The sequence below is a fragment of the Rhineura floridana genome, chromosome 6 (assembly GCF_030035675.1).
Source record: "Rhineura floridana isolate rRhiFlo1 chromosome 6, rRhiFlo1.hap2, whole genome shotgun sequence".
Lineage (NCBI taxonomy): Eukaryota > Metazoa > Chordata > Lepidosauria > Squamata > Rhineuridae > Rhineura > Rhineura floridana.
Genome location: NC_084485.1, coordinates 792,264 through 815,779, shown reverse-complemented (window position 1 = coordinate 815,779; position 23,516 = coordinate 792,264). Strand labels below are relative to the sequence as shown.

The following is a 23,516-nucleotide window of genomic DNA, read 5'->3' as shown; positions in this document are numbered from 1 at the left end:
TGGGGGCCAGTGGCACAACCTGCTCAACTGTGTCAGCCAACACCTCGAGGGGAGGGGCTGTCAATGGGCAGATCACTGCCCCCCTCCTGGCATCCTCCTTCCCCACAGCCAGAGCACTGGGAGCTTCCCCAGGACCCCAGGCTGCCTCCTCCTCTTCCCCCTCCTCTAACCAGTCTTGCCTCCACTGGACTCATGGCCCTGAGGGACCAGCCTCTGCTGCCGAGCAGGTCTTATGGGGTGGCTGGAGGAAGTGCAGCACAAAGCACATAGCTAGTGCTAGTCTGAAAGTAACAAGGGCCAAGAATCTTCCCCCAATCCCAGCCAGCTCTGAATACTGCAGATTCCAACCTTCTCCCCACATCTCTCCCCCCCCCGCTCTCTTAGCACTGCCAAAGCCCCACCCTTGCAGGTCAAAAGGGCTTCCAGGCACACCTCCCTGGAGAATGTTCCTCTGCAGAGCGGAGCAGGTGGGTCCATGCGTTGGTAGCCTCGAGGCTGGATTATAGCAATGCGCTCTATGTGGGGCTGCCCGTGGCCCTGGTTCAGAAGCTGCAGCTGGTACAAAATGCGGCGGCCGGATGGCTGATGGGAGCACATGGCCGACAACATGTAACACCACTCTTAAAACATCTGCATTGGCTGCCCATCTGCTGCCAAGCCGGGTTCAAGGTCCTTGTATTAATTTACAATGCCCTGAGCAACTTAGGTCCAGGGTATCTTAGGGACCACCTGAACCCTTATATCTCAGCTTGATCCCTGAGATCATCTGAAGGAGCAGCTCTGGTTGTCCCCCGAGTTAACAAGGCTCATTTAACATCCACACGAAATGGAGCCTTCAGAGTCATTGGCCCAGTTCTCTGGGATGCTCTGCCAACAGAGATTCAGGCTATGAGCACAGTAGTCACTTACAGCAAAGCATTTCCATTGGCCACACCTGGAGGTGGAATGGGTTGATCTGTTGATCAGTTGCAAAATCTCCCTAAAGCTGGATTTTTTTTAAATCACTCCAGCTGATCACACCAGGTTTTACAGTCAAAAGGTGCAGGGTTTGACTAGCGTCTGTGCCCGTTTCAGAAAAGGGACGTGGAACCAGCAGAACAGGCGCTTTCTGTTTTAACCTTTCAACACCTGCTGAAAATGTCTTTGTTCCGCCAGGCTTATGCAGGCAGTTAAGAAGATGCCTCTTTGCAGTTGTTGTATTTTTAATGGTTTCTATTATATGGTTTTTATTTCTTGTAAACCACTATGATGTTTTTTAAAATGAAGAGGGAGGGTGCAGCCCACGAGTGTGTGCAGACTGCAGATATGTCAGGGTGCCCTTCAGCAATGGGCTGCCTGTGCCTGGCTGAGTTGGCCTTGCGCCTTCTGAGCTAAGCGCAGAGGCATGTCTGGAGGGCGGCCACCATCATTCTCCTCCAAGTTCAGCAAGGAAGCTGGAGCTGGTCACCTGACTGACCCCCATCGGTGTTTGAAGAAGCCAGCGACGTCCAGCAAGTTGAGGCTGAAGAGCCACCCCTCCCAGAGGAAGGGCAAGGGATCAAAAGCCCCAGGAAATACGGCAGCCTCAGTTGCTTCCAGCATGGAAGGGCAGAGAAGGAACGGAAGTTTCTTGAGGGGCACCAAAGTAGGTCAAATCCAGACAGCAGTAGACAGAGGTCAGCCCGTTGGTGTCACGCTTTCCCCAAATGCCATCCCTTCGGTCAAGAGCTCCCAATCCTCTTCTGCCCTAGTGCTATTCTCTTCCCCCTCCGAAGGCTGGCATGGGAGGGGGGGTGTCGGTGGAGAACACCAATCATTTCTAGCCAACACTTCCTATTTTTGCACTTCCTGTTTGCATACTTCTTTGCAAAGTGGATTGTGATTATATTCCCACTTTACACATGGCAAACTGAGGCTGAAAGATGAAGCATGGCCTCAGGGCATATTTGGGCAGAGGTGGGTTTGAGCCTGAGCCTCTCAGCCATGTGTAGTTCTCTCCCACCGGGAGAGACCCTGCTCTCCTCTGGCTCCACCCTCAGCAGGTGAGATTGGTGGGGCAAGTGTTGGCCAGAGGGGCTAATTTCTCATGACAGACTCTCCCAAGGCCCCATCCTTTCCCCCAGGTGAGTGAATCTGCCCCCCCTTTTAGGGTAGCTAGCACCAGCCTCGGGATCCTTTCCTCTTATCTCCTTCATTTGGTTCCCATTTATTTGGCACAAGCTTGATTTGTTACAACCGTTGTTAATTTCACCTGTTGTTAATGTCAGTCGTGTGGCATGGCGTGGAGGAGGCGGCGGCAGCAAGTGGCAAAGCATTCATCATCAGAGCAGTGCTACTGACTACCCACTTCCCCAGGTGGCGAGGAGTTCCAGGGAGGCGATTCAGAGTTAGCCTGTCTTTGGATGAGATGCACGGACGTGCCTGCCATCTTAACGTGCTCTGCCATCTTTGCTTTCTGTTTAGTAGCATCTCCACACACCCCTCCTCTTCTCGGTGTTTCTTTGTTTTACTATTCTGTAAGGCTCAGAAGTATAGACCCAAGGAGCCCAGTTGCTCCCCAGCTGGCAGTGGCGGACAAGGAAGGGGCTGGCTTGTGCAGCTGTGGCAAGCTGAGCAGGCCCTGGCCAGCTGGGGAGGACTAGCCGCAGAGGGAGGCAAGGGGAAAACCCCTCTGACGACCGCTTACCATGAAAACCCTATTCACAGGTAGCCATAAGTCAGGATCGACTTGAAGGCAGTCCATTTTCTTTCTCAAGGCTCAGAGGATCTGTTCTGCTAACTCATGAGAACCCCAGAACAACCCTGCAGCAGCAGCAGCTGGGTCAGGCCCAAGGAGCCTGCTCTTCTCCCTATGGCCAACCAGAAAGGCCCCAAAGAGAGGCCCACAAGCAGGACCCCAGCACAACCACTCTCCCCACTTGTGGTTCCCAGCAAACAGCATTCAGAGCCATGCCACCCCTGACATGGAGGGAGAACATAACCACCATGGCTAATAGCCACTGACAGCCGTCTCTTCCTCCATGAAAGTCTCTAACCCCCTTTTAAATCCACCCAAGTTGGTGGCAGTCACTATGTCTTACGGGAGCAAATTGTAGAGTTTAACTATGCAGTGTGTACTGCCTTCAAGTCGATTCCGACTTATGGCGACCCTATGAAAAGGGTTTCCATGAGGCTGAGAGGCAGTGACTGGCCCAAGGTCACCCAGTGAGCTTCATGGCTGTGTGGGGATTTCAACCCTGGTCTCCCAGGTCATAGTCCAGCTTTCTAACCACTACACCACACTGGCTCTATGTAGTACTTTGTCCTAAATCTTCCAACGTTCAGCTTCACTGGATGTCCCCAAAGAGTCTTATGAGACAGAACAGAAGAAGAGCCTACGGGATCAGGCCAGTGAGGGCCCATCTAGTCCAGCATCCTGTTCTCACAATGGCCAACCAGATGCCTCTTTTGGAAAGCCTGCAAGCAGGACCTCAGCACAAAAGCACTCTCCCCTCCTACAGTTTCTAGCAACTGGTATTAGGAAAGAAAGAGAAAAGCTTTTCTCCGTCCACTCTCTCTTGCCACGCCATGCATCATTGTATACACTTCCTGCTGTGAGCAGGGGGTTGGACTCGATGGCCTACAAGGCCCCTTCCAACTCTATGATTCTATGATTCTATCTTGTTGCCTCTTACTGCCTTTTCTCTAAACTAAAGGTAAAGGTAAAGGTATCCCCGCACTTGTAGTGCGAGTCGTTTCCGACTCTTAGGGTGACGTCTTGCGACGTTTACTAGGCAGACCGTATATATGGGGTGGGATTGCCAGTTCCTTCCCCGGCCTTTCTTTACCCCCCAGCATATGCCGCGACCACGGATGGATGGAAGGCTGAGTGGACCTTGACCCCTTTTACCGGAGATTCGACTTCCTCCTTCCGTTGGAATCGAACTCCGGCCATGAGCAGAGCTTCGGCTGCGTTACCACCGCTTACCACTCTGCGCCACAGAGGATCTTCTCTAAACTAAAAAGCCCCAAATGCGGCAACCTTTCCTCAAAGGAGAGTTGCTCCATCCCCCTGATCATTCTGGTTTCCCTTTTCTGAACCTTTCCCAGTTCTACAATAACCTTTTTGAGGTGAGGAGACCAGGACTGTACACAGAATTCCAAACACGACTGCACCATAGATTTATGTAATGGCATTATGTTTTATTTCCAATCTGTTTCCTAATGATTCATAACATGATATTTATTTTTTTCACAGCTTCTGCAGACTGGGTCGACCTCTTCATGAAGCTATCCACTACGACTCCAAGATCTCATTCCTGGTCAGTCACCACCAGTATAATATTCCAAGTGTAACACTGATATTTGTACAACATTTTAGGCTGGAGAGAGATCTCAAGCTATCAGTAGAGCATCTCTTGCTGTTAGTATCCCGTTGATCACCCTGGACTTTTTGCCTGAAATTGGCTTAAGAACGGATGCTAATTCAGAATCTGTAACAGAATTTACCAACTGACAACCATAAAGGGGAGTTTAGAGCAGGGGGGAGTCTATCCCCCACTTCTCCATCCAGAACACACTGCACAAACACCCACAATGTAAAAATATGCCATGAATCAGAAACACACCACGGACCAAAGAGAAAGGGCACAGAAATAATTCAAGAAGGCACAGCTGCTCCAAGGACAGGGATGCAGAGGCACGTGGCCCCCCAGGCAGGATGCTGAGTTGGGAGGGGCCGGGCTCTTGCCAAGAAGGTTGCCCACAGGGAAGGGGGGAGGGAGACAGCCTCAGAACTGGTGGGGACCCAGGCCTAGACAGGACTGGAAGCTTTGGTCTGAGAGCCTAAGAGGGAGAAGAGCTTGCCACTACCCCATGCTTCCATCTGGTGCTGCTGACCCACAGGCTGCCACCGCTTCAAGCACACGGGGACAAGCAGGTGCAGTTTCTTGGAGGCCCCTGTTGCTGAGAGGGAAGCAGATTGCAAGAGAGGCTGAGAGCAGAGAAAATCCTCTTGCTCAGCTTCAGGGTGGCAGAAGCCCCCCGCGGGAGGGAGCCTGGCCGGGAGATTTACGGCCCATCTCTCATTGTTTAAAGACTCTCGTCCAGGGCTCTGCTGCGAACTTCACCAAGAGTGTGATGGCAGCGGCAGCACAGAGGCAGCAAATTTATGATGCCGGCTCTGAATCCCCAATCCCATCGTAGGCCAATCCGTCTTCCTGGCGCTGAGGATGGAATTAAATTATTGTAAAATAAATCTGTAAAAATGATGGAAAGAGTGTCGGGTGGCAGTGGGGGGGGCACTGACAGATGGATTCGTGGCCTAATCAAGTGCCAGGATGGGGTGGGGGGTGCGCCTGGACGCACCTATTGCTCCTGTCACCCCCCTCTGCTCAGGTGCTGCCTGTCAAGGAGGGGGCAAGGCTGGGAAGGGAAGGAGGAGAAGACCCCAGAGGAGAGGAAAGGGAAACAAGGGTGTCTCCGTCCTGGGCAGCTGGGCAGATCAAGAGAAAGTGGCCTTTGGCATCAGAACATGCCAGAACTCTGCCCTGAGATCTATGATGCAATACAGGAGAAGAGAGTGCCTCTGAACATATGCAGAGTGCTGACCTGGCTTTCTCACCAACGTGGCAAGCAGCACACAGCTCCCTGGAAGATCTTTGGAGACTCATTCCTGAGTGCAGGCCTGAGAAACTAAGGGGGCAGGAGGGAGAGGTATGGGGGCACAGTGAAGCCTGGACCACCACCACCCACTCTGGCTAAATCAATGTTGCACCCTTGGCACCATGGGGTCCCCCCATGAGGGCTGGGAGACGGGATGGCAGAGGGAGGCTGCTCTGTTATGTTGTCCAAGGAGGATCCTTGGGGAGGCCTTTGCCAGCCTTTCTGGCTCCACAGCGAGTGCCAGGGACGTGGACGCCTTGCAGGACCTGCCCTACTCAGGCCCTCTGTGGGAGGCCAACAGCAGTGCTGATCCAGGCTGTTAAGCTGATTACTGCCGGGGGGGGGGGGCGGGTGGCCCCTGCGAAGCACTGCCAGGGGATGCTGCCAATACAGAGGCCGGGGTGGGGTGGGGAAGAGGGAGGTGGCCAGGCTCTTGGAACTCCCCTTCCATCCAGGGAAGGCTCTTCCACGCTGCCTGGGGAAGGGAAACCTTTGTTTCTGAGATGCCTTTGCTGTTTATTGCTTGTTGTTTGCTGCCCTGGGCTCCTTTTCGGAGGGCGGGCGGGATGCAAATGTAATAAACAACTCCCCGAATCAGGGCCAAATCCAAGAAGCAGCTGGCTCAGGCCAAGGTAGGCCCATCCTCTTCAGCCTCCTGCTCCCGGGGAGCTAGGAAAGCAAGGGTCAGCAAGCCACTCGGCCTTTTTCCTTGGCTCAGGCCTGGGCAGGGCAGGAAGTGAAGGCAAGGCGAGCACTCCGACCCACACAGGCTGGCATCCTAGCCACAGGCCTCCCTGCCCCACTCTTTGGCTGGAGCAGTAGAACCTAGAGGCCCGTGGGGGCTGGCTTGAGCGCTCCACCTGCCCACTTCCGGTTGCCCTTCTACGGAAGAGGCCGCCTACCCTGAGGGAGACCCTTGGGCCATCTGGCTTACAATGGCCTTCCCTGACTGGCAGTGGCGGGGTGGGGTCTCTCTCGGTTTGCCCTGAGCTCTGGCCCTGCCCGACCTTCCCTGCAATTCTTATTCTCGACTTCAGCGTCTCATGGGACACAGTGTTGAGCAGAAGGGGGCTGAGGTGAAGTGGCCCGTTTTAGAGCTCGCTCTCCCTCTCTGTGGAGACAGACAGCCGTCTGCTTTGAATCTCCCGTGAACCCTAGAACACTTTAGGCTTCGAGCAGGCCCTTCTGGGCCCCCAGAGATGGATGGTCCAGGTGCCGCGTGGTGCTGGGCGGGGGGCTTTGCTCTGTCTAGGTCAGGGCAGCCGGGGGGCCAAGAGTGCCAAAGCCAGGAGAGATCACTTGAACTGGGGTCCTGGCAACCTTCCCCTGTGTTTTTCTGGAGGGGGTCCTGTGCTTTGCCTGCCTCCATGGCAGGCAGGGATCCATCAGGTACAGCTTCCCCTTTCATGAAACTTAGATGATGGGGGAAATCTCCCAGTTGAATTTCAGGCACACAGAGAAAAAAATGTGGTAACTCACACCTTGGAACTCAGTGGGCAATCCACATCCCAAAAAGTCTCTGTGCCTTTAAGAGTTGCATAGAAAAATGGAAGGTGGAAAATACTTCTGTGGCGGATTTCCCGAGAGCTTGCAGACCGATCTTGGGAATGGCTCTAAGATATTTGTTTATCTAAAATGTTTCCTGCCACCCTTCACCAAAAGATTCCAGGCAGTGTACCAAAGTGTGAATAAAAACTAATTCAGGCACAGCATATAAATACAATTTAAACCAACAAATAAACCTAAGAAAACATTGAGGTTTTGGGGCTCTTTAATAAACTTCTAGGGCTGATTTCATGAGGTGTGCCCTCCTGGCAGAGTGTGTGTGTGTGTGTGCTTGTGCGCAGGGTGTTCCATGCTGCGTGAGAAAGCATTGGGGGCTTTGAGTGGTTTGGTAATATTTGCTTTATTTTCCAATACTGTATACAAGCAGGGTGTCGGTGGAGGTGAATAGCCACCCTTATAAGGCAGACGATTCCCAGAGACGGAGCCAACTTGTCCTCAGGGGACAGCCAACTCCAAATTTTCTCTCTGTCTCCCAATGCCAAACTGCCTGTCTCTCAGCTCTCCGCCTCTTTTTCTGAAACCCCAGGGCTTGCTGTAGTGAACTGACCGTGAAGAGGGCCCAAACACAGCCATGAAGAAATATTAGCATTCTTTTGTCAAACCCCAGACTCTAATCAGGAAACATTTTCCTGCAAAACCTCAGCAGGAGTGAGACCTATTCACCGTAATCAGGCACCAAAATAAATAACAATTCCACTTGATTCTCCTTTTCCCAGCCAGGCTACTCTGTGGAACTTTGGAAGGTATGGGGGCCTCCCCACGGCCTGGGCCTGCAGACTAGATTGCCAGGCTTAGGGCCTGAGACTGACCCTGTATCTTTAGGAGAAGAGAAAGTCAGCCGAGTGCAGGTGTTCTTGCAACTCTGTAATGGGAAAAACCACAAGGTGGAATTCTCCCTTCCCCCTGCACAGCTTTTAAAGATACAGAAGACCTCTTTGTTGCCGGGCCCAGCCTCCCAGAGGTCTTTTGTGTCTTTAAAAGTTGTGCAGGGAGGAGGGAGAATTCCACCGTGTGGTTTTTCCCATTACAGAGTTGCAAGAACACCTGCACTTGGCTGACTTTCTCTTCTCCTCAAGATACAGGGTCAGTCTCAGGCCATGAACCTGGCAACCCTAGTGGGTCTGGATGCTACCTGTTCTCTTTAATCCCACCAGCATGGACTGTGGCCATTAGCACTAGCAGGAGAGATGGACGCACACAGGGACACCTGGAGGTTTTGTGTCCATCAGGGTAGGCTGAAGAATGCTCTCTGAGCAGATTTCTCAGGACGGCAGTTGGGATCATAGAGGATCAGCAAAGTCTGGAAGCCCCTGAACTAGCATGCCAGGAGAGGGGTGCAGCATGTAGTCCCAAGCTCCAAGAGGGAGCTCAGCTTCAACCAGAATGCCACAATGGTCAAAAGAAGGAAAGGCAGATGGCCCTGGAGCACTTGTGGAGCCAGCACTCTTGGGCAAGCCGCATGCTCTCTGGCCTGGCCTGGCCTAGTGTTGCAGACTAGCGGAATTAGGCACTTGAGCACCTGAGGGAGCTTTGTGTGTTTTTTGCTAAAGATTACACCTTCCCTGGAATTAGTCAGACTGAGACTTTCAGCTTTGTAAAAAATAACTACTTTATTCTGGAAGTACATACTTTATAGGAAAGAGTTCTACATCTAACTAACTAGCTAAGTTGGAGACGCAAACACTGAGCCCAGTGTTTGCCCTCATGCTTGGAGGAGAGGGAGAGACAAAGAGAAGATGTCTGCTCTCCCTCTCAAAAGGAGAAGGAGGAAGGAGATGTGGTCAACATCCTTTGCATATCAGTCTAGCAGGAAAGGAGAGTCAGCAGGAGATCAAAGGATAGGTATAGCCTAGCAATTAGGAGGACTCCTCTCTATCTCCCCTTTTAACCCCATGCAGTCCCAACCCACCAGTTCGAGTTGAACCACATATTCTGACATAAAGGTGGCAGCTGGTTGAGCACACTACAGCTGGAGGGCTCTTCCTCCCTCCCCTTCAGGCAGTGGCTGCTGCCTTCCTCCTTCTCCCCCAAGGAAGGAACCAGAGGGAGTGTCAGAAGAATGGCTGCAAGGAAGCAAAGCGTGTCCTGGTACAGCACTCAGCTTTGCCCATCAGTCAGCGCCACGGATAGTAGGGTGGCACAGAGACCCACTACTTCCTCCCCAGAGGTGGCCCCTCAGCAGCCATCCAGAGGCACCCCTGGCTCCCAAGCAGGGCTGGGGTCATAGAATCATAGAATAATCGAGTTGGAAGGGGCCTGTAAGGCCATCAAGTCCAACCCCCTGCTCAGTGCAGGAATCCAGATCAAAGCATTCCCGACAGATGGCTGTCCAGCTGCCTCTTGAAGGCCTCCAGTGTCAGAGAGCCCACTACCTCCTTAGGTCATTGGCTCCATTGTCGTATGGCTCTAACAGTTAGGAAGTTTTTCCTGATGTCCAGTCGAAATCTGGCTTCCTGAAACTTCAGCCCATTATACCGTGTCCTGCAGTCTGGGAGGATCGAAAAGAGAGCCCGGCCCTCCTCTGTGTGACAACTTTTCATGCACTTGAAGAGTGCTATCCTATCTCCCCTCAGTCTTCTCTTATCCAGGCTAAACATGCCCAGTTCTTTCAGTCTCTCCTCATAGGGTTTTGTTTCCAGTCCCCTGATCATCTTTGTTGCCCTCCTCTGAACCTGTTCCAGTTTGTCTGCATCCTTCTTGAAGTGCAGAGACCAGAACTGGACACAGTATTCAAGATGAGGCCTAATCAGTGCTGAATAAAGGGGAACTAGTACTTCACGTGATTTGGAAACTATACTTCTGTTAATGCAGCCTAATATAGCATTTGTCTTTTTTGCAGCCACATCACACTGTTGGCTCATATTCAGCTTGTGATCAATGACGATTCCAAGATCCTTCTCACATGTCGTACTGCTGAGCCAAGTATCCCCCATCCTATAACTGTGCATTTGGTTTCTTTTTCCTAAGTGTAGAACTTTGCATTTATCCCTGTTGAATGTCATTCTGTTGTTTTCAGCCCAGTGCTCCAGCCCAACAAGGTCCCTTTGAATTTTGTTTCTGTCTTCCACATTATTAGCTATGCCCCCAACTTTGTATCATCTGCAAATTTGATAAACATGCTTTGTACCTCCTCATCCAAGTCGTTAATAAAAATGTTAAAGAGCACTGGGCCCAGGACTCAGCCCTGTGGTACCCCACTCGTTACTTCTGCCCAGTTTGAGAAGGAGCCATTGATAAGCACTCTTTGAGTACGATTCTGGAGCCAACTGTGGATCTACCTGATAGTTGTTTCATCCAGCCCACATTTAGTTAGCTTGCTAATCAGAATATCATGGGGCACTTTGTTAAAATCTTTGCTGAAGTCGAGATATATTATGTCCACAGCATTCCCACAGTCTACAAGGGAGGTTACCCGATCAAAAAATGAGATGAGATTAGTTTGGCAGGATTTGTTCTTCATAAATCCATGTTGGCTCCTAGTAATCACTGCATTGCTTTCAAAGTGCTTACAGATTGACTGCTTTATAATCTGCTCCATAATTTTTCCAGGGATTGTTGTTAGGCTGACTGGACTGTAGTTCCCCAGTTCCTCTTTTTTGCCCTTTTTGAACATAGGGACGACATTAGTTCTCCTCCAGTCATCCAGCACTTCACCAGTCCTCCATGATTTCGCAAAGATAATAGACAGCGGTTCTGAGAGTTCTTCAGCCAGTTCCTTCAATACTCTAGGATGCAGTATATTGGGCCCTGGAGATTTGAACTCGTTCAAAGCGATTAGGTATTCCTTGACTGTTTGTCTGTCAAGCTCAAACTCCAATCCTGCCCCTTCTACTTCATGTTTCCCAGGAGGGTCATAGACTCTCTTTTTGGAGAAGACTGAGCCAAAATAGGAATTGAGCACTTCTGCCTTTTCTTTGTCATCTATTATCGTTTTGCCTTCCTCATTGAGTAGCTGTGCCACTGTTTCTTTTCTCTGTCTTTTACGATGGATGTACCCGAAGAAAGATTTTTTGTTGCGTTTAGCATCCCTCGCTAGCCTCAGCTCATTCTCAGCTTTAGCCTTCCTGACGCCATCCCGGCGATTCCGTGATGCCTGCCTGTACTCTTCCTTTGTGGCCTGGCCTTCTTTCCATTTCCTGTATGTGTCCTGTTTTGTTTTCAGGTCACCTCTAAGCTTTTTGTGAAGCCACATTGGCTTCTTCTGCTGTTTCCCCCTTTCTTCCTTGTTGGAATTGCTCCCATCCATCTTGGACTCCTTTTCTCATTAGGGTGGCTTGCCATGGAATGGTACTTACAATTGTTCTGAGTTTATTAAAATCAGCTTTCCTGAAGTCCAGGGTGCGCGTATGGCTACTCTCAGCTTTCGCTTCTGTTAACATCAAGAACTCAAGTATTCACTTTCCCCCAGAGTTCCTGGAACGGCCGCTTCATCCACCAAATCATCTCTATTGGGTGGGGAGAGGGAGGAGCTAGTGTCTCCCTCCTGCTCTGAAGCGGCCAGTGGCACTGTGCCGAAGAACCAGCCGGGCAGCGGGAGGAGGGAGCCAGGCCAAGAGATAGATGGGCAATGTCCACACCCACGGCTCTGCTAAACGTGGCTCCTTCCGTGGCGCTGGAAGCCAGAGTGGGCTCCCAGCAGGGCGTAAGATGCAGGGGGTAGGGCACAGGGGAGCGAGGCTGCCAAGGATGGTGCCAAGCCACAAAGAATGGAGCAGCCTGGCCAGCAAGGGGATGGCAAGGGTGACAGGGAGGGAGGGAGGAAGCCAGAGATGGAAATGGGGGGTCCTTTTCTCCCTCGCTCAGAGACCACACTAGAATTCAGTGGGGACATTCCATGAAGCTGAAAGTTGGAAGACAAAAGAAAGGGCTTCTTCACACAGCACAGAGTTGGAATTATGGGCTTCGCTCCCAAGAAGGCGATGATGGCCACCAACTCAGATTAGACAGGTACATGGAGGAGGAGGAGGAGGCTATCAGTGGCTGCTAGCCACAATGGCTAGGTTCTGCCTCCATGATCAGAGGCAGGGGGGCTTTCAGTAACCTGCTGCGGGGAATCACAAGTGCGGACAGCCCTGCTGCTGGGCTCAGATCCTACTGGCAGGCTCCCCACTGGGACATCTGGCTGGCCACTGTGTGAAGGACGCTTCTTCTGTTCTTCCTGGAAGGCCTCTGTGCACCGGGGTCTCCTGCCAACAGGGGTCTGTAGGTACCAGTGCCTGAGGACAGGGCTGGGGGCCAGGCATCCTTGCTCGCTTCCAGGTGAGAGCCCCCAGAGTGGCACTGGAGGCCCGGCTTGCTGGCCACAGGGGAGCAGGGCTGCCTCCTTGCCAGTCCCCCGCAGGAGCATGGGCAATGCTCACTTGGACACAAAGCCAGCTGGCTGCTCCAGGCTGGCCTTGGCTCCAGGGGCTGAACCTCTCAGGAGTTGAAGGCCCATCCTGGCTGGGTGTGTCCCTGCCCCAGGAAAGTGCGTCTGCTGCTGCCAGGAGGGAGCTGAGCTGGAGGACACCCCTGCTGGCCTCCCTCGAGGAGAGATCAGGCACTCTGTGATTCCTAGTTACTGAACCGGAGCAAGAGCAATGCAGACAGCAGCAGGAGCCCCTCGACCCCCAGGCCTGCGGCATAGCCTGGTGCGAAGCATGTGTTGGGGGGAGAGGGGGCACGCCGGCCTGAGCCCCACAGCCCCTCCCATTGCTGCTCAGGCCCCTGGGATGCTGTCCGTTGCTCCTCGAGCTCCAAGCAGGTTGCCTTCTGACAAAGAAAGCATCTTCCCCAGCGGGTCCAGAGTGGGGGGGCTTAATTTCAGCAGGTAGCCCAGGCCCCTGCAGAGGGGAGCTCAGGGGCAGGCCCGCCAAGGGCAGCAGGAAGCCAGGAGCAGCCTGTGGCGCCCAAATGAGGAATCTCCAAGCTGGGCAGTGAGGTGTCTGCCATCGCCTGGCATCCAGGGCCGGCCTTCTGCAGAGGGAGGGAAGGAGGGAGGCAAGAACATGGAACAGGGGAGGGGGAGGGAGATGTGTGCCCCTCTCTGCATGACCCCCCCAATAGTGGCTCTGTGAGGCCTCTTGTGTGTCCCAGAAACAGGTGAGAGACCCACCCTCTTGGCCCACATTTAAGACCCATCTTCGTGCGCAGGAGACACTGAGGCTGTGCGGAGGGGACTCATCCAGGCCCACCTCATGAATCTGTTGCAGGAGCAGCACTTCAGTCTGAATCCTGCCCCGACTGGACAAGGTTGACTCTCCCTTCCCAGGGTTCAGGGACACCGTCCAACCTCCAGAGACTTGCCTTGCCCTCAGTGCTCCGGGAAGGGGGACCCTGAGCAACTGCCTCCCAGTCATAGGGGCCAGAGAGGGTGGCCCTGTGCCTGCCCACAGGTGGAAGCTTTGCTGGTCCCATCCTGCTCACCCAAGGGCCTCGGTGCTCGGTCTTGCCCAGCCTGGCTCCCCAGCCCTCCCCCCGCTTCTCCACTGATCACTGACTCCTGGGGGGCAGGCACTGGAAGGGGCCTGCTTTGTTTCCTCCAGCTAAGGCTAGAGGCCTTGAGGGTGGGGAGCGCCTCCGAAGCTGGCAGCAGCAGAAAGGGGGGGCGGCTCAGAGAAGCATGAAATCTTGGCTCCCACTATTGATTTGGAGGGGGGCTGGCAGTGGGTATTTTTAAACTGGGCTGGGGAGTTGGGAAGCTTCCACTTTGTTCTGGAAATAGGAAGTTTCAGCATTTTATTTGTGCTCAGCGAAGTGGAAACGTCTTTTGCAGCTTCTTTCTCCCCCCCCCCCCTTGCTGGAATGACCATAAAACTGAGAGAGACCAAAGCAGAGTTAACCCTTGCTGCCAAGGAGGCCTGAAACCTTCGCACAGAAAGCAAGGCTGGTGGGGCACACAGGAAGTCTGGGCTCAGCCGGGCCCTGACCACCACCAGCCCCCTTCAGAGGAGGGCAAGAAGGATGACCAGGGGACTGGAAACAAAGCCCTATGAGGAGACTGAAAGAACAGGGCATGTTTAGCCTGGAGAAGGGAAGACTAAGGGGAGATACGATAGCACTCTTCAAGTACATGAAAGGTTGCCACACAGAGGAGGGCCGGGATCTCTTCTCGATCGTCCCAGAGTGCAGGACACGGAATAACGGGCTCAAGTTGCAGGAAGCCAGATTTTGACTGGACATCAGGAAAAACTTCCTAACTGTTAGAGCCATACGACAATGGAACCAATGACCTAGAGAGGTAGTGGGCTCTCCAACACTGGAGGCCTTCAAGAGGCAGCTGGACAGCCATCTGTCAGGAATGCTTTGATTTGGATTCCTGCATTGAGCAGGGGGTTGGACTGGATGGCCTTATAGGCCCCTTCCAACTCTACTATTCTATGATTCTATGGCTGCCCCTCCAAAAACGCAAAGAGAGTGGCAGCAGAGGGCCCTCTCTGCATGGGCTGGATCTGGGTGGCCCAGTGTCCGCCTGGCATACAGGAGGTCCCCCCCTGCCTGAAACCTCGGAGAGCAGCTGCTGCTGCTGCTGCTGCTGCTGCTGGCCAGTGTGGAGTCATAGTGAGCTAGACGGCCGAAGGGCTCACTATCAGGCGGCTTCCTTTGACCCCTGCAGCAGGGCGGGGAGCGCCTCACCTGTCAAAGGGCTCAGGGCTGAGGAATGTGCTCGGTCTCTAAGCACTCCCCTCCCACCAGCACCAAAGGTCCTGTGGTGCCTCCCTCAGAAGAGGGTCTCCCGCGGTTTCGCCACCCCTCCTCCCGGGATCTTCCAGCTCCTGAGTGCTGCTTGCTTTTCTGGGCGCCAAATCAGGCAGATGAAAGAGAGCGACTGCCTCAGGCGCCCTCAGCTGAAAGGGCAAAGGCAGCGCTGATGTTCCTGCCCAGCCACTGGCTGTCTCTTGTGGAGGCGCCCAGTTGGCCACTGGAGAGCCAGGCGTGGGGCAAGGGGGCTGGCCCTCAGCCGGACGCATCTTCAGGGCTGCTCTTCCGTTCTGGCAGAGGAGCCCTCAGCGCCACTGGGGCCCTTCCTGCCCCCCCTCAGGACAAGGGAAAGTGGAGAAGCTGGAGGCTGGGGTGAGCGGCTGCCCTGGGACGTCATCTGGGCCTGGGCTCAGCTCTGTGGTGCACGGAGGGATCACAAAGGACATGAGCAGGCGGCCGTGGGAGGCCGGACCACACCTGTAGCCAGCCTAAACTTCAGGGTGGCAGCAGAAAAAGTAGGGGCCCAGATTTTTTTTCTGTATTATTTATTTTAATTAAAAACATTAGGGGGGAGAAAACTTTTAGGGAGCGGGCCCTCCTAGCAATTGACTCTCCAGTGTTGGGGGGGGTAAGCACAGGCAGGATGCTGAACTAGTTGGTTTCCTCCTGCATTGGCAGGGGGTTGGACTGGATGACCTTTGAGGTCCCTTTCAACTTAATGGCTCCTGTCCTCACCTGCACCACCCCTCCAACAGACACACTTCCTCCCAATGGAGCCCCTGCCTGTCCCCACCCCACCCCTTGTCAATTGTTGAGCTCCCCCCCCCCGCTCCTGGCCTTTTTTTGTGGTGCCAGAGCCAGCCAAGAAGTGAGGGTGGGGCCTGGGCCCCAGGAGGTCAGGGAGGAATGAAGGGGCCTGCCTGAGCCCTGGGAGGGAGAGCCGCCTGCCTGCCTTGCCTGCCTGCGGGTGGCTGCAAGGCAATTGCTGAAGAGGAAACAAAGTGGGCAATCAGCAGCAGAGAGTGGTGTGGAGCTGCGCTGAAGAGGCCCTGATTGAGGCGCAGGCAGGAGGAGAGGCAGGTCTGCTGCTGGAGGGTATGCCGAGCCTGATTAAGGGGGGGAAGAAGAGGGAGGCAGCAGCCCCTTCACGCTGGCCAGGAGGAAAGGCTAACTGGCCCATTTTAATCCGGGAGAGGGAGTCTGAAGGCTGGCTGGCTGGCTGCCAGGGTTACCAGGAGCTGCCAGCAGAGAGCTTGGGGAACTCAGGGCTGAGAGAAGGGGCTTCCTGCAATCTCTTGCCTCAACTTTGGCCCAGGGCAGCTCTCAACCAGGCAAGCCAACATCCCCTGCCTTGAAGATAAGAAGAGCCTGCTGGATCAGGCCAGGGGCCCATCTAGTTACAGAATCATAGAGTTGGAAGGGGCCTATGAGGTCATCGAGTCCAACCCCCTGCTCAGTGCAGGGACCCAAATTAAAGCATCCCCGACAGGTGCCTGTCCAGCTGCCTCTTGAAGGCCTCCAGTGTTGCAGAGCCCACCACCTCCCTCGGTCATTGGGTCCATTGTCATACCGCTCTAACAGGTAGGTTTTCCTTTTTTTTTTTTTTTTACAATAATTTTTATTCAGATTTTCATAAAACAAACAAAACAAAGCCATAAAACATTCCAAGACAAAAAACAAAACAAAACAAAAATGATTAAACAAAAAAATAAAATGTTGACTTCCCATTTGTCGCAGATCAGTTATAGGTCTACAATATATAACAATCCTGTCTCTTAAATTATATTATAAAATCACTTTCCTCCAGTAGTTATCTTAATTAATCATCAAATCTCATAAACATTACTTTATTCTTTCCACAAAAAGTCAAAGAGAGGTTTCAGTTCTTTAAGAAATATATCTATCAATTTTTCTCCAAATAAACGTGTCGATTAATCCATCTCGTTAATAATAATAACAATCTTGTTGTCATAACCATAGTCCAAATAAACATATCGATTAACCCATCTCATCAAATCTGTTAGGTCCAATAATTTCAATAGCCATTATTCCATTATCCATATTAATTCCATCTTCCATCTTCAATAGTCCTGTTAAGTACAGTAATTTCAGTGTCCAATCTTCCATTATCAGTATTCCATAATAATCTTGCTGTCATTGCCATAGTCATATAATAAGAGTCTGATGGGAATTTCCTCTATCCCAAATATTTTCTTGCCATCGATTCTAAATAAGTTGCTGAAATATTGTTGTAAAGTCATATCTCTGTTCTTCTTTTTTACAAAATGCACTGGCTCATCTCTTGAGAGTTTTTCCATTGTCACATGGCTGCAGTTAATTCCATAGATTTTCTGTATATCAAGCTCCATCACGTCATTCCAGTCCAGAAAATTATCCAAGCCATTGATAACTTTATCTCTAATATCTTCATTAATTTCTTCAGAGACAACGTTAAATTCCAAACAGTAGATTTTATTTCTAATATCCATAAACTCCAGATCCTTTTCCAATTCCACATTTGTTCCAATCTCCAGGGCTTGTATCTTCCCTTTATTTTTTCTTTTCTCATCTCTGATCTCATTCTCCTCTCTCACAGGATCCCCTATTTCTTTAAGCTCCTGCGTCATTTTGCTCAGTTCAATTTTCAGCTCCTTACTGCCCTGTCGCAGGGTTTGTTTCGTTATCTCAATCTCATCCATTATTTTCTGAAACATAATTACTTCCAGATTCTCAGCCACTTTCTTGATTGCCATTCTTAAAACCACGAAAACAAAACAAAACAAGAATAAAGAAGAACCACTTCTTATTTCAGCAACAATTGGGTTAATATTCCAGGCTTGATGACATCACAGTATAAACAGAGCAGCCTGCCTTATCTCTCTATGTTCAAGAATACAAAACAAATTTAGTTCCCAGCATCAAAACAGTTAGTGGCGTCGTGAAGAAGCAGATTCGTCAAAATAAAATAGACCAAAAAGAGAATAGTCCCAGACAATATAATGTTCCAAAGTTCATATTTTTTATTTTTTTCTCCTCGGAATAGAAATCCCTCTTCTGTTTATATCTTTAGAATGCACTTCCAGGACAGCTTTTTGCAATAGAAACAGAGATAAGCTATTAATTTCGTGAATAACAGAGAAGAGTTATAGCTCACCCAGAAGTTCTTTAAAGCTGATTCATTTGACAAATCTCTTTTTGCTGCAACAATTTAAACCAAGTAAAAAAAAATAGAAAGAAGGGTGCTTGCCTGTTAGTACGTTTTCTCTTTGGAGAAAAGATAAACGTGTCGCATTATCAGATAGAGCTTGTTCGGAAGTCCGTCCGGCATTGCTGGCTGAACCTTCTCTCATAAATTAATGAAATCCAGTCCTCCCAACAAAAACAGGCTTTTGAGGTTGATCTCTACATTTCTCCCTGCCCGGGAGAAATTTTATCAGTCAAAAAGAATGTTCTGACTGATTTATATCTGAATAAGCTTCTTGTGAGGCGGGAGCCCGTCTCAAAAGCAGGCACAAGCGAAGTCACCCTTCCCGGAAGTCCCAACAGGTAGGTTTTCCTGATGTGTAGCTGAAATCTGGCTTCCTGCAACTTGAGCCCATTATTCCGTGTCCTGCACTTTATTTATTTATTTATTTATTTCATTAAGCTTATAGACCGCCCCATAGCCGAAGCTCTCTCGGCGGTTCACAAGACAAGAAATAGCAAAGTACAAGACATGTATCAATATAAAACATATAAAAGTTAAAAATTATTAAAAATTAAAACAATGTCAGCGTATACTAAACATAATTAATTAAAAAGCCTGGGTGAAAAGAAAAGTTTTAACCTGGCGCCGAAAAGATATTAACGATGGCGCCAGGCGTATTTCCTCTGGGAGATCGTTCCACAGTTCGGGGGCCACCACAGAAAAGGCCCTTTTCCGCGTTGCCATCCTCCGAGCTTCCCTATGAGTAGGAACTCGGAGGTGGGTCTTTGATGATGAACGTAGTGTACGGGCAGGTTCATAACGGGGGAGGCGTTCCAACAGGTATTATGGTCCTATGCCGTGTAAGGCTTTATAGGTCAAAACCAGCACTTTGAACTGGGCCCAGAAACAAATAGGCAGCTTGGGATGACCGAGAAGAGATCCCAGCCCTCCTCTGTGTGGCAGCCTTTCAAGTCCTTTAAGAGTGCTATCCTGTCTCCCATCTGTCTTCTCTTCTCAAGTGTTCTCACAGAGGCCAACCTGATGCCCATGGGAAGGCCAAGGCAGGACTTGAGTGCAAGAACCTTCTCCCCTCCTGTGGCTACTGGCAACTGGTTTTCAGAAGCTTTGAGTTCACCTCTGTCTGTTGAGCAGCTGCCCTTTCATCCACTGGCAGTGCCACTCTCGAAAGAAGGGGGAAGGGCAAGCAGGCACGTAGTAGAGCTTCCCTACAGGGAGCAGAAGCCTCAATGAGGTGCCCCTTTCTGCCCCCCTCAACCTTCTAGGGACCCCCAAGGCCTGGCCTCAGAGGAAGAGGGGGAGGAAGGGAGCAGGAGGGAGGGGTCAGGCCCAGAAACCCACAGACAGCATCCCTGCAGGGAGGGCAGGCATAGTAAGGCTGCCCCTCTTGGCTGTGGGGCCTCCTCACAGGTGTCCCTACTAACTGACGCCAGGTCCCCCCAATCTGGCACCTCCATCCTGCCTGAGGCAGATGGCCTGGCATGCTGATGCTGGGATGTCCCTCACCATCTGTTTGATTTAATTGACTTCCTGCAAAAGTTTTGCTCTCGTCTCTTGCTTTAAATTAAAGCAGTTGCAAGGATAAAATTGTTAATTAAAAGGCCTTTTGATTAGATAGACAAATATTTACCAATTATGAGTGACCCCAGCCATTCTTTTTGGTGTCTGCAAACTCAACGATCAGCAGTTATCTCGACAATTACGTTGGCTTTGATGGCTTCCCCCTTCTTAATCTTTCCCCTGTGAGCATCTCTTCTTTGTGTGTGTGTGTGTGTGTGTGTGTGTGTGTGTGTGTGTGTGTGTGAGAGAGAGAGAGAGAGAGAGAGAGAGAGAGAGAGAGACTTTGTGTGTGCATTGCTGAGTCGCTGCAGGAGAGCCAGGCATGGAGATCCAAGCACAGCACTCGTGCCAACTCAGCACTCATGCTCCCCAGGCAAAATGCTCTCTGGGCGCAGGAGCCAGTTCCCCGAGTCAGCATATTGGTGCCCTCATTAGCTCTTGTGATATATGGCTGTGCATGTCCACTGAGCTCAACACAGCTGGGCTTGTACATTCTCTTGCGCTCTCTAGCATCGGGGAGGGAGTGTTGGAGGGGGGAGAGCAATCTGGATGCTTGAATAATTGCACATCTGGGGCTTGCCTCTGCCTGCTTTTACATCCCAAGAGAGAAGAGAGAAGAGGGTCACATGTTACTTTTTTGGCCTGCAACAGCCCCACTGCTACAGGGTCTTTCGGGTGGCAGAGAGCAAGAGGGGAAGGGTCCTGCTCCCCAGTTCAGGGCACAGACTGGGATCCCTTGTACATGACTCCTGGTCTGGCCCAGGCCCAGCCCTGCAGTCCAACCACTCTGGTGGGAGAGACCGAGAGAGGGATGCAATGCTGGCCAAGGGCACCCAGGAAGTCACAGAGCAGAAGCAGCATGGTCACTGTACCCAACTGAAGAAGGATCATCTGTTATGAAGCACACTCGCTCCAGCTTAGCCCACATGGCTGGCCCAGAAGACAGCAAGTTTGGGCATTTACTATGGTGTAAACTGATCAAGGGGCCCCTTAGTCAATGAGGTGACAAGCGGGGGTGCTGCAAGGTTCTGTCCTGGGCCCAGAGTTGTTCAATACCTTTATCAATGACTGAGGCCAAGGAGTGAAAGGGATGCTCATCAGATTTGCAGATAACCTCAAATTGGGAGGGACAGACAGAAACAGGATCCAAGATGATCTTGACTGGATGGAGAACTGGGCCAGAACCAACAAAATGAATTTTAGCAGATACATGTTAAGTTCTGCACTCCCGGTAGGAAGTATCAGATGAACAAACGCAGGATGGGTAACCCCTGGCTGGATGGTGGCAGCAGCAAGGGCAGTGCCTGGGAAGAGGATCTAGAGGTTTTAGTAGGCCACCAGCAAAGCGTGAGCCAGTGGTGCAGTGCAACCGCTGAAAAGAACATCCCTGAAGCTGGCTCAGCCAAAAGGGGGCCCATCTAGTCCAGCATCCTGTTCCCGCAGTGGCCAGGCAGATGCCCCAATGGGAAGCCTGCAAGCAGGGCATGAGGTCAATAGGCCTCTCCAGCTGACAGGTATCCCTTTCTTATCCATGTGGGAACGAATGATACTGCCAAGCGAAGCCACAAAGAAATCACGGCAGACTTTGAAGCTCTGGGAAGGAAACTCAAGGACTTTGGGGCCCAGATAGTTTTCTTGTCCATCCTTCCAGTACTTAGAAGAGTGGAAAGGGGAAGAAAAATACTCCGGGTGAATGACTGGCTGCAAAGGTAGTGCCGACATGAGAGATTTGGATTCCAGGACTACAGGCTACGCTTCTGGAAGATGGACTGCTGGCAAGTGATGGGTTGCACCTCACAAGGACTGGGAAGAATGTGTTTGGCCACAGCATGGAGAAATTCACCAGGAGGGCTTTAAACTGAATCCTAAGGGGGAGGGAGACGTAAACTTGGCGGTAACAACTAACAAAGGCTTGTGCACAGTAAGAGAAACTGGGGGAATGGCTCTAATGGGGCTCAGTAATAGTCTTCATAAAAATGTAGGAAGGAAGCCAGGCCATAAATCACATGGTCTTCGATGTCTGTATACTAATGCCCAAAATATGGGAAACAAACGGGATGAACTTGAACTTTTAATACGGGAGAGTAAATACCACTTGACAGGTATAACTGAAACTTGGTGGGATGACTCCCATGACTGGAATACAGCGAATGGAGGATAAAACTTGTTCAAAAAGAACAGAAGGAATAGAAAGGGAGGCGGAGTCACACTCTATGTTAAAAATATATATCCCTGCACAGAAATACTGGAGGATGAGCTTGGTAGCTCCACCGAGAGTATCTGGATTGAAATAAATGGGGCAAGTAATAAAAGAAATGTGGTGGTTGGAGTCTACTACTGACCACCCAATCAAGGAGATGATGAGAATGTAACTTTTGAAAAGCAAATTGCCGATGTTTCAAGGAGGCATGATCATGTAGTAGTAATGGGGGATTTCAACTATCCCGATATCTGTTGGGAGACAAATTCTGCCAAATATGGCCCCTCCAAGAAATTTCTGACTTGTGTTGGAGATAACTTTCTCCTACAGAAAGTGGAAGAAGCAACTAGAGGTCAGCTACCCTTGAACTGATTCTAACCAACCGAGACAGGTAGATGAAGTGGCAGTTACGGGACCTCTGGGTGAAAGTGACGACACTATACTGGAGTTCTTGATTTTAAAGGAAGCAAAAGCTGAGAGTAGCCATATGCATACCCTGGACTTCAGGAAAGCTGATTTTAGAACAATGGTAAGTAAGTAAGTTCTGTGGCAAGCAACCCTAATGAGCAAAGGAGTCCAAGATGTGTGGGAGTTTCTAAAGAATAAATTCTAAAGGCACAATGGCAACAATTCTGTCAAGGAAAAAAGGGGGAAGACAGCAGAAGAAACCACTGTGGCTTGACAGAAAGCTCAAGATGACCTGAAAACAAAAAAGGACACACAGGGCCGGCTCAGGCGCCAGCGCTCCCCTTCCGCAATTCGCAGCGGGATCACTGCTATGGATCAGAAGGCGAGAGCTTTGGGGCTCCGCCATTCCCTTGCTTAACCTACCTTGTTCTGCGGTTGCGCACACAGCGGTGCGCTTAACAAAGATGATGGCTGAGGTTTCCCTAAGGGGCTGAAGCCTCTGCCGCCATCTTGGTTCATGGCACGGATGGGCCCACGCAGCACACATGCATGCCATCAGCCAAGAAGGCAGCAGAGGCTTTAGCCCCTTAGGGAAACCTCAGCCGCCATCTTTGTTAAGGGCACTGCTGCGTGCACAATCGCTGAACAAGGTAGGTTAAGCAAGGAACTGGCTGAAGAACTCTCAGAACCGCTGTCTATTATCTTTGCAAAATTGTGGAGGATGGTTGAATTGCTGGACAATTGGAGGAGAGCTAATGTTGTCCCTATCTTCAAACAGGGCAAAAAAGAGGAACCTCGGAACTACAGATCAGTGAGCCTGACATCGATCCCTGGGAAAATTCTGGAGCAGATTATAAAGCGGTCAATCTGTCAGCACCTTGAAAACAATGCAGTGATTACTAGAAGCCAACATGGATTTGTTAAGAATAAATCCTGCCAAACTAATCTTATCTCATTTTTTTTTATTGGGTAACTGTCCTGGTAGATTGTGGGAATGCTTTGGACATAATATATCTCAACTTCAGCAACGTGTTTGGCAAAGTGACCCATGATATTCTGATTAGCAAGCTAGCTAACAGTGGGCTGGATGGAACAACTATCAGGTGGATCCACAGCTGGCTACAAAATTGTACTCAAAGAGTGCTTATCAATGTCTCCTTCTCAAACTGGGGGGAGGTAATGAGCGGGGTACTGCAGGGCTCAGTTCTTGGCCCACAGCTCTTCAACATTTTTATTAATGAATTGGATGGGGAGATGCAGGGAATGCTTATCAGA

The 23,516-nt window shown here is 51.0% G+C and overlaps 1 long non-coding RNA gene across 1 annotated transcript; it reads left to right on the top strand.

Annotated features, from left to right (window-relative positions):
• Nucleotides 1-1,481: 1,481 nt before the first annotated feature.
• On the top strand, nt 1,482-23,142 carry LOC133386516 (uncharacterized). Its single transcript, XR_009763178.1, has 3 exons — nt 1,482-1,624; nt 4,217-4,280; nt 23,020-23,142. It is a non-coding gene; the product is annotated as an uncharacterized LOC133386516 (long non-coding RNA).
• The last annotated feature ends 374 nt before the right edge of the window (nt 23,143-23,516 follow it).